The following is a 19,048-nucleotide window of genomic DNA, read 5'->3' on the forward strand; positions in this document are numbered from 1 at the left end:
AGAGAACGAGCTGGGGGAGGGGCAGAGGCAGAGGGAGAAGCAGGCTCCCCGCTGAGCAGGGAGCCCAATGAGGGACTTGATCCCAGGACCCTGATATTGTGACCTGAGCCAAAGGCAGATGCTTAACCAACTGGGCCACCCAGGTGCCCCAAAGCATGTTCTCTTTTAAAAAAGAAAAAGGATATCAGATAAGGCTAACTTCTCCTGCCAAGCACGGCCTTGCTGAGGAGGAGGATGTGGATGAAGTTTCCTGGACACCACCTATCAAGTCCCCTCCTCAGCAGCCTTTACCTCTGGTGGCCCCACCAACTAGGAAGCCACAGGCACGTCTGTCCCCAGATCACATTCTCTACTTCCCCATAGGGATATCACCAACAACTTTGTCAACTGCCTCACAACACCCAGACTCACTGTGTCTACAGCATTCCTTGTAGATTCTAGGTCTAGTAAACCTGTCAGAAAAGAGAAGGAGGCAGGTCCAGTTTGGCCTTTAAGAATCTCCTTTCCCGTAGCTTCTTTACTAACCCATTCTAGAAGGTGCTCGCTACTAGTCTGTTGGGGGCATCCACGCTGATGTGCTTTCTGAGATTCGGGATCCAGTTCTCCTGTCGCCAAAGTACCTTAAATGCAAGGAGCAGCATTTCCCTCATTTCTTCCCTGGGCCCTCCTGGTTCCCAGAGATAAATCACTGAGGTGCACCTGTTGACCTTGCTCAGCCCTGCCAGGCACAGGGCAGGCTCCTCTCTTGGCTGGATCTTTAGTTCTCTCAGGCCAGTGAGTGCCAGTCTCCCAATTTGGCATGGAGAAAAGAAAAGGAAGGACAGGAAGAAATGGGGAGAAGGGAAGAAAGAGGAGATGGGTAGAGGGAGGGGGTGGGAGGAAGGGGGAGGAAGAGGAGGAGAACTGGGTGTGTGTGCTCTTTTGCTTCTGCTGCTGATTTATATTGTACCACGCACTGTATTTGACTAACTTCTATATTTTGTTTTTTTGCATCTTATTTAGCATTTAATTAAAAGTAAAACTTGTTGGGGCACCTGGGTGGCTCGGCGGTTGAGCGTCTGCCTTAGGCTCAGGTCATGATCCCAGGGCCCTGGGATCCAGTCTCACATCCGGTTCCCTGCGGGGAACCTGCTTCTCCCTCTGCCTGTGTCTCCGCCTCTCTCTCTTTGCGTCTCTCATGAATGAATAAACAGAATCTTTAAAACAAAAATAAGAAAATAAAAGTAAAACTTGTTTTTGAATGGTTTCTGGAAGTAATCATAAACTGTTAGCGGTGGTTACATTTGGCGAGGGGAGCTCAGCAGGCTTGTTAACAGGGGCAGGGGGTTTCCCGTTTTTCTTTTGCATTTTTCTCTACTGATTGAATTCTCTAAGCGTGCTGAAGAGACTCCTCTAGAAAATAGAACTGTGGAAACTGATTCTGATTTTTTTCCTAATTCTTCCCTTTTTATTAAAAAGTATTTAAAAGATGAAAATAATATTTTTTTCTTGTGTTCTCTACAATCTGTATCGTGGATTCTCCAATATACTTGTAGAACATATTTACACAGCTATCAGTGACATTGTGCCAGGCGTCATGAAAATGTGCTCTACATACATTAGCATCTTTATCCTAAACAACCCAGTTGGGAAGGACTTCTTACATCCGGTTTAAGGATAAGGAAATGAAGGCACAGAGCAGTTGCACAACTTCTCTGAGGCCACACAGCTCCTAAGGGTCAGTGCCAGGACTTATCCTCTATTCTATCTGACCCCACGGTCATGGTTTTACCTGTTAGGGGATGGTAACTCCTTCCATCTTTTAACAGATAGTCTTTTAAAATTGAGGGTCATCAGAAAGCACCTTGGGAAACCATGAAACATCTTGTGCCCCCCACTCTCCACGTCCTGTGCCATCCACACCAAATGGAATTGTAGTCAGAACGTCTTCTTGGGAGTACACAACCTCTTATCTTTTCTCTGAACTCCCAGGATCCACCCGCCTGATGGTGACAGCCCATGTCTGACTGAGCTGAGCTCCTCCTCTTTGCCTTCCCAAAGTCTAAGCTGCTACTTTCTGCAGAGTTGTCCTTAGCGAATTTGTCCCAGCTTTTCAAAATTTGCAGCAGAATCACGTGTCTCCTTATCACTTTTCAACCTTCCGGGAGGTAAGGTGGTCATGAGCCACATGAAGAATTCTTTGCATATGATGTTCTTAGCTGACCTTAGCCCTGGCTAGCCACATGATAAAGTGCTCTGAGTCCTGCATCCTGCTAGTTGCTTTGGGTTTTGTTTGTTTGTTCATTGTTAACCACAACTGAACTTGAAGTCTGGGAATAGGTTCCAAGTTTCTGGAAATAGTAAGTGGTTCCCTATCCCCTGTTGCCATAGATCAATTTTGAGGAGAAAGGCAACTTCAGAACCTCTTGGATTTCTTCCTCTCACTGCACCTCCCCAACCATGTTCAATGAGTGACTGTTTTCTCTTTAAAATATCTCTTACATCCTACTTCCATAACTATTTTTACCCGCAATAAATAAAAAGAGTTCAGGCTTTTGAAATTTCTTAATCTGCATTGCGGCAATCACCCCTACACAGGTCTGGCCCCCATGCCACTTTCTCACTGGCATCCATCCCACCCCGAACGGTCAACCTAAATCAGCCACACTAATTCCAGTCCCCTTTCCAGTGGCTGGTTTAGGAATGGGCATGTGGCCAAATTCTTTTTGAAGAAATGTGAGGAGATACCACTATGCTTTGGGCAAAGGTTTCTTTGCTCCTAAAATATCAAAGAGTCCATTTCTTTGCCTCTTTGGGATGGTTGTGCAGCTTCTGGGTGTGATTGCAGAATCTCCGGCAACCACGCCTTTCATGGGGCACGTGGAGCTTGCCCTTGCTGTGCATGCTTCCCGTGAACAATCTCAGCTGTCCTTTTTTAAATTCAAAGCATCTCAACAGCTATCCCAGTCTCTCTGCCCATAAGCTTCCGACTTTCCATCTTACTCATGCTAGATCAACCGCCCTGAGATACAACCCACTTTTATGACTCATTCCTTTCTCGGAGTTACATTCAGTGAAGGGAATTGAGAGTTAGAGGCCAGAGGCCAAGATTATAAGAATTTGTACATTTCCATAACTTTGTTACTTCCCCATGTTTGTTATTTTCTTATACTATCCGTGCTTGGTCATTTTTATTCATTCAACAAATGTTTATTGAGCATCTCTTGTCAGGTGCTATGCTGTACCCTGGAAGTAAAACGTAAATAAATAAAAATGAGTAAGGATTGGTTTCTGCCATCAGAGAATTTACAGTTTAGTGGAGGATGGCAGGCACTAATGCTGCCCACTCGGTAGATCCCCTGTGTTCTTCCTTCTTACCAGAACCCCGGTTTTGTTCAGACAGTAATGTGTTTGGCCAGAGAGGCTGATTTGTGATTTGTCTAGGAATTAGCCTGTGAATGAGACTTCAAGGGAAATCTACAGAGGATTTAGGGAAGAAGTCTCCTCCTGATGAAAGGCCTGAGCCAACCACCTACTTCCCTGCTTCTTGGTACCCTGTTCCCCAAGACCATGATACATAAAGCAGTAGTCACCATCTTGAAATTGAAGGAAAGGCCAGTCGAATCAGAGAGATCCTCACAAAATCCCATAAAATCATGAAGCTGCTAATCCAACTTTGGAACCATGGGCATCTAGATGTAATTCTCTATAAGGTAATGAAGTGCCTTTCTTATTTAATCCATTATCAGTTGGATTTTCTTACTAAACCAAGGGAGAAAACCAGGCAAAGTAGTATTTGAACTATAGCATGATACATGCGATTATTGAGTTATGCATAAGAAGGCAATATAGTTAGAAGGATACAGAGATAAATAACCTTGTCCCTGATTCTAAGAGCCTAAGTCCAGAAGGAAGCAGACCCATCAGTGCATAATTGCAGTGCATGTGATAAATGCATGATAGAAATCTTTGCAGAGAAATATGAACCAGAGAGGAAAGTCTGATTTCAGTGTCTGTAATGTTTGCTCACAATGGCAGTAAGCTTATGCATTTTTGGCAGGAGCACTACAGATGTCACGCTGTGTCTTTCTAAGTGCATCACATCACTAGGTATATGATATCAATTTGTCCCATTACTGGCAATATTCAATTGGATTACAAGGTTCAGAAGGTGTTTGCCTGGCTTGCTTCTTTAAACCTACCATTTCCTTTTGTCATTAATAAGGATTTTGTGAGAAGATATTTTGAGAAAAGGTAGATATACCATTTCTTATCAAACTTTCACCCACTAGTTTTAACTTCTATTGATGGTTCTTGCTGAATAGATTATTACAAGGATATTTGTGAAATGATTTTTAAAGATCTTTCATTTCTTTTATATATATATATATTTTAAAGATTTTATTTATTTTTTCATGAGAGACACACAGAGAGAGAGAGAGACGCAGAGACACAGGCAGAGGGAGAAGCAGGCTCCATGCAGGGACCCCGATGCGGGACTCGATCCCGGGATTTCAGGATCACACCCTGGGCTGAAGGCAGGCGTTAAACAGCTGCATCACTCAGGGATCCCCCATTTCTTTTATATTTATTTTGTGGCAGTATATTATAGGGAATAGCTTTTTCTACTCCCTCATTTATTCATTCATTTATTTATTCATATCAGTATGAACTTACAAATTCCTATTTTATTCAATAGATAATCTGTAAGTATCATTTATTTTAATTCTTCCATTATCCTGGATTTGGCCATAGGGACCCCTTGAAACTTCCTTCTATGCCCTTATTCTTGGACAATTTCCTTAGTTTGTTGTACAAGAAGATATTCCAGATTCATCTTGAACTTTTCCTATGCTAGCTGTGAAATCAGCCATGTCTCCAAATAACTGTTTTCTTTTAGTGGAGAATAGTTTGAAATTCAGAAATTAAATCTGGCCATAGGAGTGTCCAATGCTACTGGAATGTCATTGCTTCTAGATCTTCTCAGTGGACATAATAAATAGATATATGTATACACACATCTATACACACTTCTATATCTGCATAGATGTACACATAACATTTATACCTATATACCTATAAAGATATAGAAGTAAAATATATATCTGTAATGTTATAAAATAAACCACTAGGCCATATTAACAACTCCAATTCTAATCCAACACAACCTTCTCTGAAAATAAGAAATCTTGCCTCATTAACCTCCATATATTTACTTGTTGAATCCTGTAAGACTACTGAAAGCAGTTTTATATTTACTGACCCATACAACTGCGACAAACTGTAGCAGATTCAGCCATCCGGGAGTTCATATTTATTTATAGTTCTTGTTATATTTAGTCTGACAGTATATGATACAGTGTTCAAAAATTAACTGGGTTAGTTGTTTCCCCTTCTTTGGTAAGATTATGTCATTGATTTGAAATACAGTTTAGTTTATTTTTGTTTGCATTCCATTTTAGGTTTTGTTTTCCCCATTTATAAAAATGTTATTATTACATAATTGTTTTGAGTATATAAACATAATTCCAAAAGTCAAAACTATACAAAAATGCTCAGAGGAGTGTCACTCCCGCACCTCTTCTACCTTCTTCACATTTATCTCTTATATCTCTTTGTTTTTTAAGGAGAGACATGTGCATCCTCTTTTCTCTAGTTTTATAGAAAAGGCAGCACCATGTAGATATCTGTTTGTAATTTGCTTTTTTCACTTAAAAATATGGTTCACAAATATCACCCTTATATTATATTTATGGCTGTGTAGTACTCCATTACTGAATACAACATAGGTGATTTAATGAGTTTGCTACACTTCCAATATTTATAATCACAAACAGTGCTGCATTGAGTAACATTTTGTATGTATATTTCTATGTTTCGGGAGGTGTATTTTCAAAGTAAATTCAAAGTGAGGATATGAGATTACTGAGTCAAAAGGTAAACACATATTTAGTTTTGTTAAATACTGTGACATTCTCCTCCTAACCATTGTACCAATTTTCATTCTCACCGGCAAAGTATGGAGGATTCCTGTTTTCCCAAAGCCTTACCCACAAAATGTAGTGTCAAACTTCAAAATTTTTGCCAATCACATAGGTGAAAAATAATACCTCAGAGTTGTTTAAAGTTTTGTCTTCATATGTTCAAGTGGTCTCAAATATGTGTATGTGTGTATTCTGTTTATGTCTTTTGCTTGTTTTTTTTTAAAGATTTTATTTATTTATTCATGAGAGACACAGAGAGACAGAGAGGCAGAGACACAGGCAGAGGGAGAAGCAGGCTCCATTCAGGGAGCCTGATGTGGGACTCCATCCCGGATCTCCAGGATCATGACCTGGGCTGAAGGTGGCACTAAACCGCTGAACCACCCAAGCTGCCCTCTCTTTTGTGATTTTTAAATGAATTTTTTATGGGTTAGGAATTTTTTTTTTAAGATTTTATTTATTCATGAGAGACACACACAAAGAGAGGCAGAGACGTAGGCAGAGGGAGGAGCAGGCTTCATGCAGAGAGCCTGATGTGGGACTTGATCCTAGGACCCAGGGATCACACCCTGAGCCAAGGGCAGATGCTCAACCGCTCAGCCACCCAGGCATCCCTGTGTGTTAGGGATATTTGCTCTTTTTCTATAATATATGTTGCAAATAGCTTCCAGTTTGTCTTTGTCCACTTTGTTTATAGCGGGGTTTTTTTTTTTTTTTTTTGACATGCAGCATTTTGTGTGTGTGTGTGAATTTTTAAATCTTTTTTTTAAAGATTTTATTTATTTATTCATGAAAGACACACACACACACAGAGGCAGAGACATAGGCAGAGCGAGAAGCAGACCCCATGCAGGGAGTCCAATGTGGGACTTGATCCGGGACTCCAAGATCACACCCTTGTCTGAAGGCAGACACTCAACCACTGAGCCACCCAGAGGTCCCAAATGTTTTCTTTTATTGCCTCTGGATTTTAAGTCATAGTCAAAAGTCTTTCCTTACACCAAAGTTATAGAGAATTTACCCACATATTCTTCTCCCATCTGTGTGATTACCTTTTTTTTCTTCATTTTTTGGTCTTTGGCTCATTGATGATTATTCTTATTTACAACATGAGATATGAGTCTAGTGTTACCCTTTTCCAAATGTCTATCCAGTTTGTCTCAGCAGCTTCATTAAAGCATTCATCTTTGTTTTAGTGATTTAAAATACTACCTTTTTCATACACTAATTTTCCATAGGTACTTGGATCTACTTTTTTTTTTTTTAATTCTATTCTTGTTTGCCTGTCCACACAGCAGTACCCTACTGTTTTAATTATAGAGGCTTTATAACATCTTTTAATCTGCTTAGTCCTCTTTTACCTTTTCTTATTTTGTTTTTCTAATTTTACTATCAACTCCTGTAGCTCCATTGTGGAAAAATTTTTTGGTATTTGTATTGGAATGCATCAAATTTATAAATTAACTTGGGGAAACTGACCCCCCCCCCCCTTTTTTTGGTGCTGAATTGTTCTATCCAAGAACAAGGGATGGAAAGTAATTTTTGGTTTGAGTCTTAAAAGTTGGACAGGTAATAGATGGGTGAAAAGGAAGGAATATCACCCAGACAAGAAACAGCATGGTACCTGCATGACAAGGGTCAGGAGTGGAAGTCAGGGGATGGTACTTATAAGCAGAGGGAGAGGTGTAGAGACTGGGGACTCACTCACAGACGGCTACCCATCAAACTCATTCATCAGTGGCTAGAGTTGTGTCAATGTTGTTACCCTGTTCAGCTAGTCATAGAGGAAACCAGATCTCAAATGGCAAGCTGGTAGTGATGAAAACCAACAAGGAACAGCCGAAGCTCTGAGACTCTGGCCAGAATAAGGAGCCCTGAAGCTGACAGGTTGCTCTCTGATTCACAGGCATACCAGGCTCAAGACAATTGTCCAGCCCAGTCCTAGCTACTGTCCTACATGCCTCTGTGCCCTGATGCTCAGCCACCTAGAACTCTTTCACAAGACCTTCAAAGTCCTGTTGCTTGTCTCCATGCCTTTCTGCAAGTCACCTGGAATGCTCCGACCCCCATATTCGGTGAATTTCAACATATCCCCTCAAAAGCTGATACACCATTGTTTTCTGAGAAGCTTTCCTATTGGACACATCTCTTCTCCCTCCAGTGGCACTGATTGCTTCTTTTCTGTAGATACTAGTAACAGCGTTGAAAATGATTGTTTTGATTGTAAACATTCATTGAGTGTTTCAGTATGCTCAGAATTCTATTAAATGCTTTATATTCATTACTTTTCTTAAGCCTCATGACAACCCTATGGAACAGATGCCATCATTAGATTCATTTTACAGATGAAAATTGTTAGTAATTTGTCCGGGTCCAGTGGCTCGTATGTGGCACATGTGTAGTTTAAACCCAGCCCTGTCTGATATCAAAGCTGGCCGTATTCACTATGCTACTGTGTCACTTTCTGCCAGTTAGTTCTTTGCAGAATGTTTTCCTACTACAGTGTATGTGCTTTGAAGGGAGGGACAAGTTCTTGTTTTTCTTAAATTTCCAAAGCCGCTGAAGGACCTGGCATACATAAGGTTCTCCAGCAATGGTTGTTGAATGAATGAATAAATGAATGACCCAAACACCCACATATTCCCATTGCCTTTAGAATGAAGTCTATCATTCAGAGTTTCTTACTAATCTTATATCCTGTGTTCCCCTAAATGGATCTTCCTATACATAGAACATATCTTGCATTATCAGCCTTCTGGCTACTTATTTATGTTACTCTTTTTGTGATGAATACTGCTCTATCTTTTCCAATTCAATTTTATTTAAATAAATGACGTTTCTATCTTTTTTTTTTTAATCGCAATGCCCATATAACTGAATTACTGATTTGGCATGTATATATTATCGTTCGTCATATGTGTTTTGGATCTGTGCTTACATATTATGCATTGTCATGTTGTCTATCATCTTTGAATCCTGCATGGTACCTATGGCAGTTACTGTGCCAGTGAGTGGCAATCAAGAATGTTTGCCGAATGAATGAGAATGAAAGGTGGTTGTCAGTCATTTGAGTACAGGGGTCTTAGGATGTCCTCTGTCAGCCCAGCCTCTCTACTCAGGTAAATTAAGCTCAAAATCCTACTATTAAGCATTGATTCTCTTGGATTCCTCTGAATTTATCTTATTCTCATTTCTTAACTCTTATCATTCTCATTAATCACATTCAACCCAGAATGATGTCAGTGTTTTCCTCTTGATTCACAAGGCTACTCAGACTGTCTTTCAGCCCCTCTTCCAGGGGTGACAGTTTTCATCTGTGGCCAGATGAAGAGATAAATGCCGTCACTGTCAGTGGCTGCCTGTGGATTTGTGATGTTAGTACAGCAATCAGCCATATGGTTACTGTTTTTATTACTTCTGCTTCCCTCCCCATGGTTATTTATCCAAAACCATTCTCCTTCATCCTCTTTAGGACTAGACTGGCCAATAGGTGTCTTAAGCACAAACCAATTATTATCACTGTGGGCGTAACAGAGACCATTCAGGCACAATTTAGCAGTTTCCCACGCAGCTTGGAAACTCCCTTGTGCCTGAGGGTAAACTGCATATTACCCATCTAGATTTTTGTAGGTTTTATTTAGGGGAATCCATTTACAGGAATGCAGGATATAAGATTAGTAAGAAACTGCATATTAGCCATCTAGATCTTTGTAGGTTTTATCACCCTCAAAGGCCAGGCCTGCATGATTGAAATGTTGACCATTCCAGGTCTCGGATCTGAAGTCACCTATCTTCTGCTGGGATATGCTTACTGCCCATCAGAAACCCAAGATACCGAATGTCCCTTTCCTAGGAGATGGATATTCTCTCCTTCGGCATTGTTTTCTCTTTCAACCTAACTCATCAATTCTCAATCAGTTATCTTTCCATTAAAGTTGCATATGCCTCTCTCCCCTTTGGAGATCCAGGGAAGGGCTTACTCTTCATTCCCCTCCAGCTCCTTTCTGTCTCACCATAGCTGACCTGACCCTCAGTGTCTGCAGACGTTGCGGCTGTCTGGAGCAAGGACCACATAGGGCATGAAGGGTACCTCCCCTGCAAAGCACGGTCGCCACATGCCAATGAGCTGGGGATCTAGATGCTGTGGAGTTCCATTTATGATCCATTTTATAGGGAAATATGACTATTGAGTGAGGCCGGAGGGGATCACAGAGTACAAATACTCATCTACTGATTCTGCAGAGAGGTTTCCCTCTCCTCTGTAGGATCTTCTCACGGGCCTGAACTCTCACCGTGTCTTGTGAGCCTCACCTATACTAATCACAGCCGCCGCAGGGCTGTTACTCAGCCAAGCAGGGCCAGCAGCCTCAGACCGGACCTGTGGTCAAGCAGAGCAGCTGTGCCACAAATAATTTTCAGTCCAGTCTCCCATCCTACCAAATTTTCCAGCTGGATGGACAACAAGCCCTCTGGGGTTAGCGATGCAACCCTAGGTTCCAGGGTGAGTCAGTTGTTCAGCTATGTTAGAAACTGTGGGCCCGTTCAAGCTTCCAGGACTTCTCTCTACCCAGCAGACCACATACTCCCTCTTCTGCAATAGGATCGGCCTGTCTGCAGAGAAATGGAATTAAGCTATTAGCAAGTGGTTTCTGACTGTTGCAGAAACACAGGCAAGAATAGCCACTTCTACATGTTTTAAGAGGGCTGTTTGTTTTGGCAACACTTCACTATATTACACATTCCTGTCACTTAATTGTCCTTGCAAAGATAAACAAAGACCTTCTGAAGCAGAGCTGGGAGCTGTGTAACAGCCAACCAAATGTTTGCTAAATGGAGGAGGAAAGGGGGTTAGCTCTATGTGTTCAGCTGTGCTCTGAAATGACACCACCTCCTCCCCACGGTTATCCATTTCCTGGGCCGCTGTACCCCTCTCCCACCAGTAGCCTCCAGTTCCAAAAGAAAGTTTAAAAATATGCCCCAATTCTTTATCTCATTATGATCAAAGGCTCCTCTGACCTTCGGAGTTGTTTGAAGAGTTCAAAGCTTGCACATGACCATTTTCCTCTTTCTTTCTTCCTTTCTTCCTTCCTTCCTTCCTTCCTTCCTTCCTTCCTTCCTTCCTTCTTCTTCTTCTTCTTCTTCTTCTTCTTCTTCTTCTTCTTCTTCTTCTTCTTCTTTCTTTCTTTCTTTCTTTCTTTCTTTCTTTCTTTCTTTCTTTCTTTCTTTCTTCTTTCTTTCTTTTTCTCCTCTTTATCCCATCAGCACCATGACGGGAGCAAGGATAATGAAGAAACATCTTCAAATATCTTAGCAGGTGTTGATAAGTCCTCATGAGCTCTGAGCTGTGCACAACATGGACCTAAACGTGGGTCTCTCCCAGTGAAGGCAAGAAAAAAGGAAAACACAGCTGTTTATGCGTGCTTTTCTTCACCTCCTATGTACAATTTCTGGCTGGAGAGCTGGGGCAGATTCAAGCACGGTGGGCGTCAGTGCCAGCCCGTGGTGAGTTAATGATCTACAGGTTGGCGAGGTCCTGCCAGTGTGCCCAGAAATGGCTAAGACCTTTTAAGTGTAAACAGGAGAATCATCCCGTGAATTTTCCTGAGTCTTTGGGAATATCGAAAGTTAAAAGTCAATTTCTGAAGGTCATGTTTAGGGGTTGAATGGGTGTAAGAGTGAGGTCCATTTTGATCACATCTTTTATTTCTGGACACATATTCATGTTTGTTATGGCCCATGTGTTCTATCAAGAAACATGGATTGTGGGGGAACTACTTTATGAAAATGTACACATGAGAAATGGAAATGGGAACCAGGACTTGCATCTCCAACCCTCCGCAGCTGATCCTTCTACCAAGAATGTTGTCAGAAAACAAGGCAAGGAAACTGGTTATGTTAAAAGTAGGATTTATCTTTTCAATGATCAGCACCACCAAGCACCTGGTATAGAAGAAGTGACTTTTTTTTAAATTTTTATTTATTTATGATAGTCACACAAAGAGAGAGAGAGATGCAGAAACACAGGCAGAGGGAGAAGCAGGCTCCATGCAGGGAGCCTGACGTGGGATTCGATCCCAGGTCTCCAGGATCACGCCCTGGGCTGAAGGCAGGCGCTAAACCACTGCGCCACCCAAGGATCCCGAAGAAGTGACATTTTATGGGTCTTATCAGTTAACTGAAGGAAATAAGAGTGTCTTAAGATGCAAAGGACGTGAGAGAGGAACTAATTGTCTTTGCACATGCTGTTCCTTCTGCCTGGAGCACCACTGTGTCTAGTTTACTCTTCCCTCCCATCACCTCCATGAAGAAGCCAGCCTTGGTCTTGTCAAGTTCACACCCCTCTTGCGTGATCTCCCAATCTTTCTCACTTTCAAAATATATACTTTATTGTATTGTATTTGAAATTACTTCTCCCAGCACTGACCACCATTGCCCCAAGCTCTTTCAGAATAAAGACACTGTCTATTTTACATGTTTATTCCTACAGCCTAGCACAAAGTAGGCATGTATACAATGTGTGTTAACATGAATGACTAAAATCATTTTTCTCCATGAAAGAAGGCAACAAGTGAAATGTTTTAACAATGTAACTGAGAGAGGGATCCCTGGGTGGCACAGCGGTTTGGCGCCTGCCTTTGGCCCAGGGCACGATCCTGGAGACCCAGGGTCGAATCCCACGTCGGGCTCCCGGTGCATGGAGCCTGCTTCTCCCTCTGCCTGTGTCTCTGCCTCTCTCTCTCTCTCTCTCTCTCTGTGTGTGACTATCATAAATAATAAATAAAAATTAAAAAAAAAAAACAATGTAACTGAGAGAAGGAGTATATTTGTTTTTTTGTTGGTTTTTTTTTTTTTTTTTTTTTTTTTGGCAGCTGTTGTAACATTACCAAAAACTAAGAGGCTCAAAACAACAGAAATGTATTCTCACAGTTCTGGAGGCCAGAAGTCTGAAGTCAGCCCAACTAGGTAGAAATCAAGGTGTCAGCAGGGCTGTGCTTCTTTTGGAAGCTGGAGGAGAGAACCCATTGCTAGTTTTTCCCAGGTTCTGGGGACTACCACATTTTTTGGTTTATGGTGACACCACTCCAATCTCCAAGGCCAGCATGGTTTATCATCCAAAATAATCTCCTCATCTGAAGATTCTCAACCCTATAAAACAACGTGGACAGGTTGCAGAGATTAAGAAATGGCTATCTTTGGGAGGGGTGTTTTTAAATCTACCATAGGAGGTTTAGAAAGAAAATTGTTTTCATGATGATAAAGGAGCTAGCAAGAAGTAATTTAATGAAGAATAGTATAACTGGTAGAATGAGCAAAATCTTTGAAAATGAGAAAATTGGTAAAGAGGAAATAAAAGAGAAGTTATTATTAAAAAAAAAAATAGGAACCAAAATATTTAATTGGCAGTCTGGGAAGAAAGATTCCATAGTCCTGTAGTTAAGAGCACAGATACTGGGACTTAACTACCTGGTGAGAATCCGGCTTCACCATTTACTGCTTTGTGATCTGAGGTAAGTCACTCAACTTCTCTGTGCCTTTGTATCCTCATCTAGGAATAAAATTGTCCTTACTTCTTATGGTTGTTGTAAACGATGAAAAGACTGAATATATATAGAGCATTTAGAAGTGTTTACGGTTATCTTTTTAAGGAAATGAGAAATCTACAAGAAGAAGTATGAATTTAGAACAAAATAGAAAGAAGAAATGTGTGGAAGAGTGGAAGATACACACTGATAAGAAAAGAGAACTTTAAAATGATTAACCAAAAAGAAAGAGTAAAAAAAAAAGGCATAAATGATGTAAGATGAAAGATATTTTTTAAGAGCAAATTAAAAACATTTGCAACCACAAGTTTGAGAGGAAAATAGGGTAAATATGTTGCAGATCAGAAGAAAGGCCAAGACTATAATTGAGGACATCAGGAAAACTGCAGAAAGCAGAAAAATATGTTCCAAGGCTAACAGCTCTTCCTTCCTTTATATATTTATGTGGTTGGTAGTGTTCTTCTTACATCTTTTATGTTTATGCTGATTTTTTTTTGCCTTGTTATTCTATTAATTGCTAATGGAATAGTACTGAAATCTCTGATTGTGGAATTGTCTGTTTTTCTCTTTAATGCTGTTTTTACCTCGTGTTTTGAAACACTTACTAGTTGTATACACATTTATGATTGTTATGCCTTCCTCAATGAACCCTTTTATTATAATGAAATATTCCCCTTTATCTCTGATAACACTTTTGGTCTCGTGTATCAGTTTCCTAGGATTGCCATTAAAAAAGTACCACAAAAGGGACATCTGGGTGGCTCAGGGTTGAGCATCTGCCTTTGGCCCAGGGCATGATCCGGAGTTCCAGGATCAAGTTCCACGTTGGTCTCTCTGCATGGAGCCTGCTTCTCCCTCTGCCTGTGTCTCTGCCTCTCTTTGTGTGTCTCTCATGAAAAAATAAATAACATCTTAAAAAAAAAAGTACCACAAACTTGGTGGTTTAAAACAATAGAAATGTATTCTCTCTTAGTTCTGGAGGCTAGAAGTCTAAAACCCAGGTATTGGTAGGGCCATTCTTCCTCTGAAGGCACCAGGCTTGTTTTCCTCTCCTAACTTCTGATTGTTGTCTGCAATATTTGGTGTCCCTTAGCTTGTGGATGTATCAATCCAATGTCTGCCTCTGTCATCACATGCCTTCCTCTCTCCATGTGTCTCAGTGTCTCTCTTTTTATAAGGACCCTGGTTGTTAGAGTGCACCCTAATCCACTATAACCTCATCTCAACTTGATTACATCAACAAAGACCCTATTTCCAAATAAGATCACATTCATAGGTGCCATGGGTTAGGACTTCAATATCTTTTTGGAAAACAAAATTCAACCCACAACATCTTGAAATCTATTTTGCCTGATATTCATATAGCCACTGCAGTCTTCTTATGCTCTCTGTTTACATAGTATATATCTAAATTTTTCCGTTCATTTACTTTGAGCTTATTTGTATCTTCAAAGTGTCTTTAGGGGATCCCTGGGTGGCTCAGCAGTTTAGGGCCGCCTTCCACCCAGAGCATGATCCTGGAGTCCTGGGATCAAGTGCCACGTCAAGCATGCATGGAGCCTGCTTCTCCCTCTGCCTGTGTCTCTGCCTCTCTTTCTCTCTCTCTCTCTCTCTGTCTCTCATGAATAAATAAATAAAATCTTTTAAAAAAAAAAGTGTCTCACTTGTAAATAGTAGTCTTTAAAATCTACTTTTAATTTTAAAATTCAAATTTCCATCTAGACTCTTTTCTCTTTGGCCTAAGGAACTTCCCTTAGCATTTCTTTTAGTGCAGATCTGCTGGCAACAAAGTCTCTTAGTTTTCTTTTATCTAAAATTGTTTTATTCTGCTTTCATCTTTGAAGGATATTTTTGCTGGAAAAGATATTCTGGGTTTATAGGGTTTTTTCCCCCTCCAGCACTTTAAAGGTATTATTTCATTCTCTTCTGGCCTCCATAGTTTTTGATGGAAATTTATTTCTTAATTGAATTTTGTTTGAGATGTATGTAATGTGTCTTTTTTTTTTCTGCTTTCAAGATATGTTCTTTATCTTTGGCTTAACTATTTAACTATCATGTATTTCAATGCTAGTCTTCATATCTATTCTAATTGGTGTTGACAAAGCATCTTGGGTCTGTAAATTTCTGGTTTTCAACACATTTGGAAAACTTTTGTCCATGATCCCTTCAAATACTTTTTCTGCCCTATGCTTTCTCTTTTCTTCTTATGAGGCTACCTGTGTGTTGAACCATTTGGTATTATCTGAGAGGTCCCTTGTTCATTTTTTTTCAATCTTTTTCTTTTTGTTTGTCTATTTAGATAATTTCACTGATTCTGTTTTCAAGTCTACATCTCCAATTGGTTATTGAGTTCATCTGGTAATTTTTAAATTTCAGATATTGCATTTTTTTTAGGTCTAGAGTTTCCTTTTTTTTTTTTTAATTGTTTAAATGTCTCTTCTGAGTTTCTCTGTTTTCATTCATTGAGAGAATATTCTGATTACTTTATCAAGGATAGTTATAATAGCTGCTTATCTGTTGGTTTCAACATCTGGTTCACTTGGGGTCAGATGTGGTTCGTTTTCTTTTCTCTTGAGAATGTACTACATTTCCTTAATCCTTCATATGTCAAATTATTTTGGAAAGTATCATGTATATTATGACTATGAAGTTATGAAGATTTGGGTTTCTGTTATTTTTCTCTAATGTGTGTTGTTTGCTTTGCTTTAGCAGGCAGTTTTCTTGGCGAGGCTTGAACTGCAAACTTTTTTTCATTAGGCAGCAACTCTGTTCTTGGTTCAAATCACTTCAGCCAACCTGCTTTCTTTTGCCCTGGGTATGCATGGTTCAGAGGTCATCATGAGATGTGGGGAGATAGAATTCAGGGATCCTTTCTCTGTCTCCTTTCTCTTCCCTTCCAGGATTCCTCCATTTACTTCAATAGCAGTTCCCCACTTCACTTTTCTGATTCTGCTCACTGGGAAGATTATGAGTTTTTCTGTCAGTGCCTTCACCACTAGGCTGCCAAACAACAAATGGACCACATCCACCCCAGACTAAAAGCAGCAGAACTGGGGGAACCATCTCCAAGGATCCTCTCCTCCAGGCATTTACTACCCACACACAGTCTTTCTGCTTCTGTTCACTCACCGGTGACTTTGGGTATTTGCCTTCGTCTTTTATCCAGGTTTTATCATTGTTTCCAGAGGGGAAGGAGCATCCTCTGGTAAGGACTTAATCGGCCATAACCAGAAGCCAGAAACCCATTTGCCAGGCAGCATTGATTCTAATGGTAAGGAACTGGAAACAACTTGAATGTCCACCAATGAAAGACAGTGGTACCTCGTCTTCTGGAATACTATATAGTGAAGAAAAAGAATATGATCAATCTAACTACTAAAAAAGACAGCTTTCCAGGATAAATACCTTGGGTGAAAGGCAAGTTTCAGAACTATCAGTATAGCCTGTGTAGAGGATGCTGTGGTGTGCCTCCCAGGTCTTCCCTTTAGGATCACCATGCTCGTGTCTGCAGCTGCCAGGAGCACTGCTTGTTGAGGGATCAGAGTGGAGTCCCTCTCTAGGAATTTCCCTCAGCTGAAGGGAGTCATGCTTTCTGAAGAACATGCCCTCCTCAGGGCAGCTCTCATCCAAGGACTGGTTAACGTGAGGGTACACATTGCCTCTGTGGGGGTTAACTCCCAGTTCCAGAGTGCCCCATGAGATTGGCCAAGACATGAGTTGTGTTCATATCACAGATCAACTTGTCCTTCTGCTCACCCCTGCTCCCTCCCACCCTTACGGGTGTTGTTCCAGTGATTCATCCCCCACCCCCCACTCCCATTAAAAATCCAGCCTGCAAATGTCTATCTCAAAGTTTATTTTCTGGGGAACCTAGGGCACTCTAGGTTTCAGGCACATACCTTTCAGGTAAGCAAGCACAAACAACACACAGTTTTGTAAGTTCATATATATATATAAAGGCGGGGGGGGGGGGAAGAATCTAGAAGAGTAGAGGTGAAATGACAGTAGCAGTTACCTTCAGGGAGGATCTAGGGTAAGGAGAGGACATTGAAGAGCTACTCTATTTGTGTATGTTGGTTGAACTTGTTACAACTTATATATATCTTTGTGGAATTAAAAACAAATGTGGGGATGCCTGGGTGGCTCAGTCAGCTGAGCCTTTGGCTTGGGTCATGATCCCAGGTTTGAGCCCCACATCAGGCTCCCAGCTCAGTGGGGAGCCTGCTTCTCCCTCTGCTTCTGCTTCTCCCCCCACTCAGGCTTGCTCGCTCTCTCTCTTCCTCTCTCTGTCTGAAATGAATAGGTGAAATCTTTTTAAAAAGTGTGATTATGAAAATCAAAAGATAACTCTTCATTTATGTCATTATCCCAAATCCTTCCAAACCTAAGCTCTAGGACCATATACTCAACTGCTAATGATACTCTACTATTGGATACCCCTTAGAACCTTCACATTCATGTCCCCAAAGCAAACTTACCATCTCCTCTTTCCAGTTTTTTTCCCCTGTATTTTCTGCCTCAGTGAGTGAGAGCATCACTCTCTCACCTACACACAGACTATAGAAGTCATTTTTGACTTTTCTTTCTACCTCGTCATTTCACTTCCGATCTGTGTTCATGTCCTGTTGATTCCAACTCCTTAATATTTCTTGGACCCCTTTAAGCCTTTCCATCCATTTTGCCATTATCTTAGTTCAGATTATCATCCACTTTTGCCTAGATTCTTCTTTTGGAATCCTGACTTTCCTCCTTGGCCCTCATCTTGCTCCTCTTCAATCCATTCTCCACATTCCAGTAGGGACAATATTTCTAAAACATCAAGCTGTTCCAATTGGGCAGAGTAGGAGTCTGCATGAAACCATTCATATATTCAGTTGCCACACAACCCATTTTATGATCATTTTCATGTTGGGTGTAAGAGGCAACTGGTAGCCTGGAAAGAAGAATGAAATGCCACCCCGTTGGCCTGGAAGACACAGAGAGCATCATTTGTGCTAACTGGTCATTTCCAGCAACAGCCATTCTTCAAGATTCCACTGAAGCCTACAGATTATACTGTGTCTATGGATTAACTAGAGGGGGTTTAAAAAGAGAGTAGTAATGATGAGAGGAATGGGAGAAAAGATACACGGAGAAAAGGTAAGGGAGACATACTTACATGTATCATTTTGGAAGTCTGACAATGAGCTAGGACATGCCCTTAAATGGAGATGGAGGCTGAGAACTCATCTTAGAGAAGGTGTGGGAAGGGTGACACTGAACTGTGTGGGTCAGTTTCCCTCTGGGGTTTAGGATTCTTTAATGCTATTAGAAAAGCAAATTTGGTTTTTATGAATGGCAGTATTGTAGACAGATCTTAAATTTTTTTTTAATTTCTATTAAAATCATTTTGTTATTTTTGATATATTAATAATAATACCAAAAGTTTAAAAGACCTCTTTTTCAAGTGAGCTCCTTTTCATCTTAACTTCATGTTTTTACAGGAAAATTTCAAACAAGTACAAAAGCAGGGAGAAGAGTGGGTCAAGCCTCAGGTATCCATCA

The 19,048-nt window shown here is 40.7% G+C and overlaps 1 long non-coding RNA gene across 1 annotated transcript in view; it reads left to right on the top strand.

The window, feature by feature from the left end:
* Window positions 1–8,247, top strand: part of LOC106558692 — a 50,286-nt gene extending 42,039 nt beyond the window's left edge. The window contains exon 5 of the long non-coding RNA XR_005358551.1: window positions 7,870–8,247. This is a non-coding gene — a long non-coding RNA (uncharacterized LOC106558692). The remainder of the gene's footprint in view (window positions 1–7,869) is intronic.
* The last annotated feature ends 10,801 nt before the right edge of the window (window positions 8,248–19,048 follow it).

This window comes from Canis lupus, chromosome 4, assembly GCF_011100685.1.
Source record: "Canis lupus familiaris isolate Mischka breed German Shepherd chromosome 4, alternate assembly UU_Cfam_GSD_1.0, whole genome shotgun sequence".
NCBI classification, from domain to species: Eukaryota; Metazoa; Chordata; class Mammalia; order Carnivora; family Canidae; genus Canis; species Canis lupus.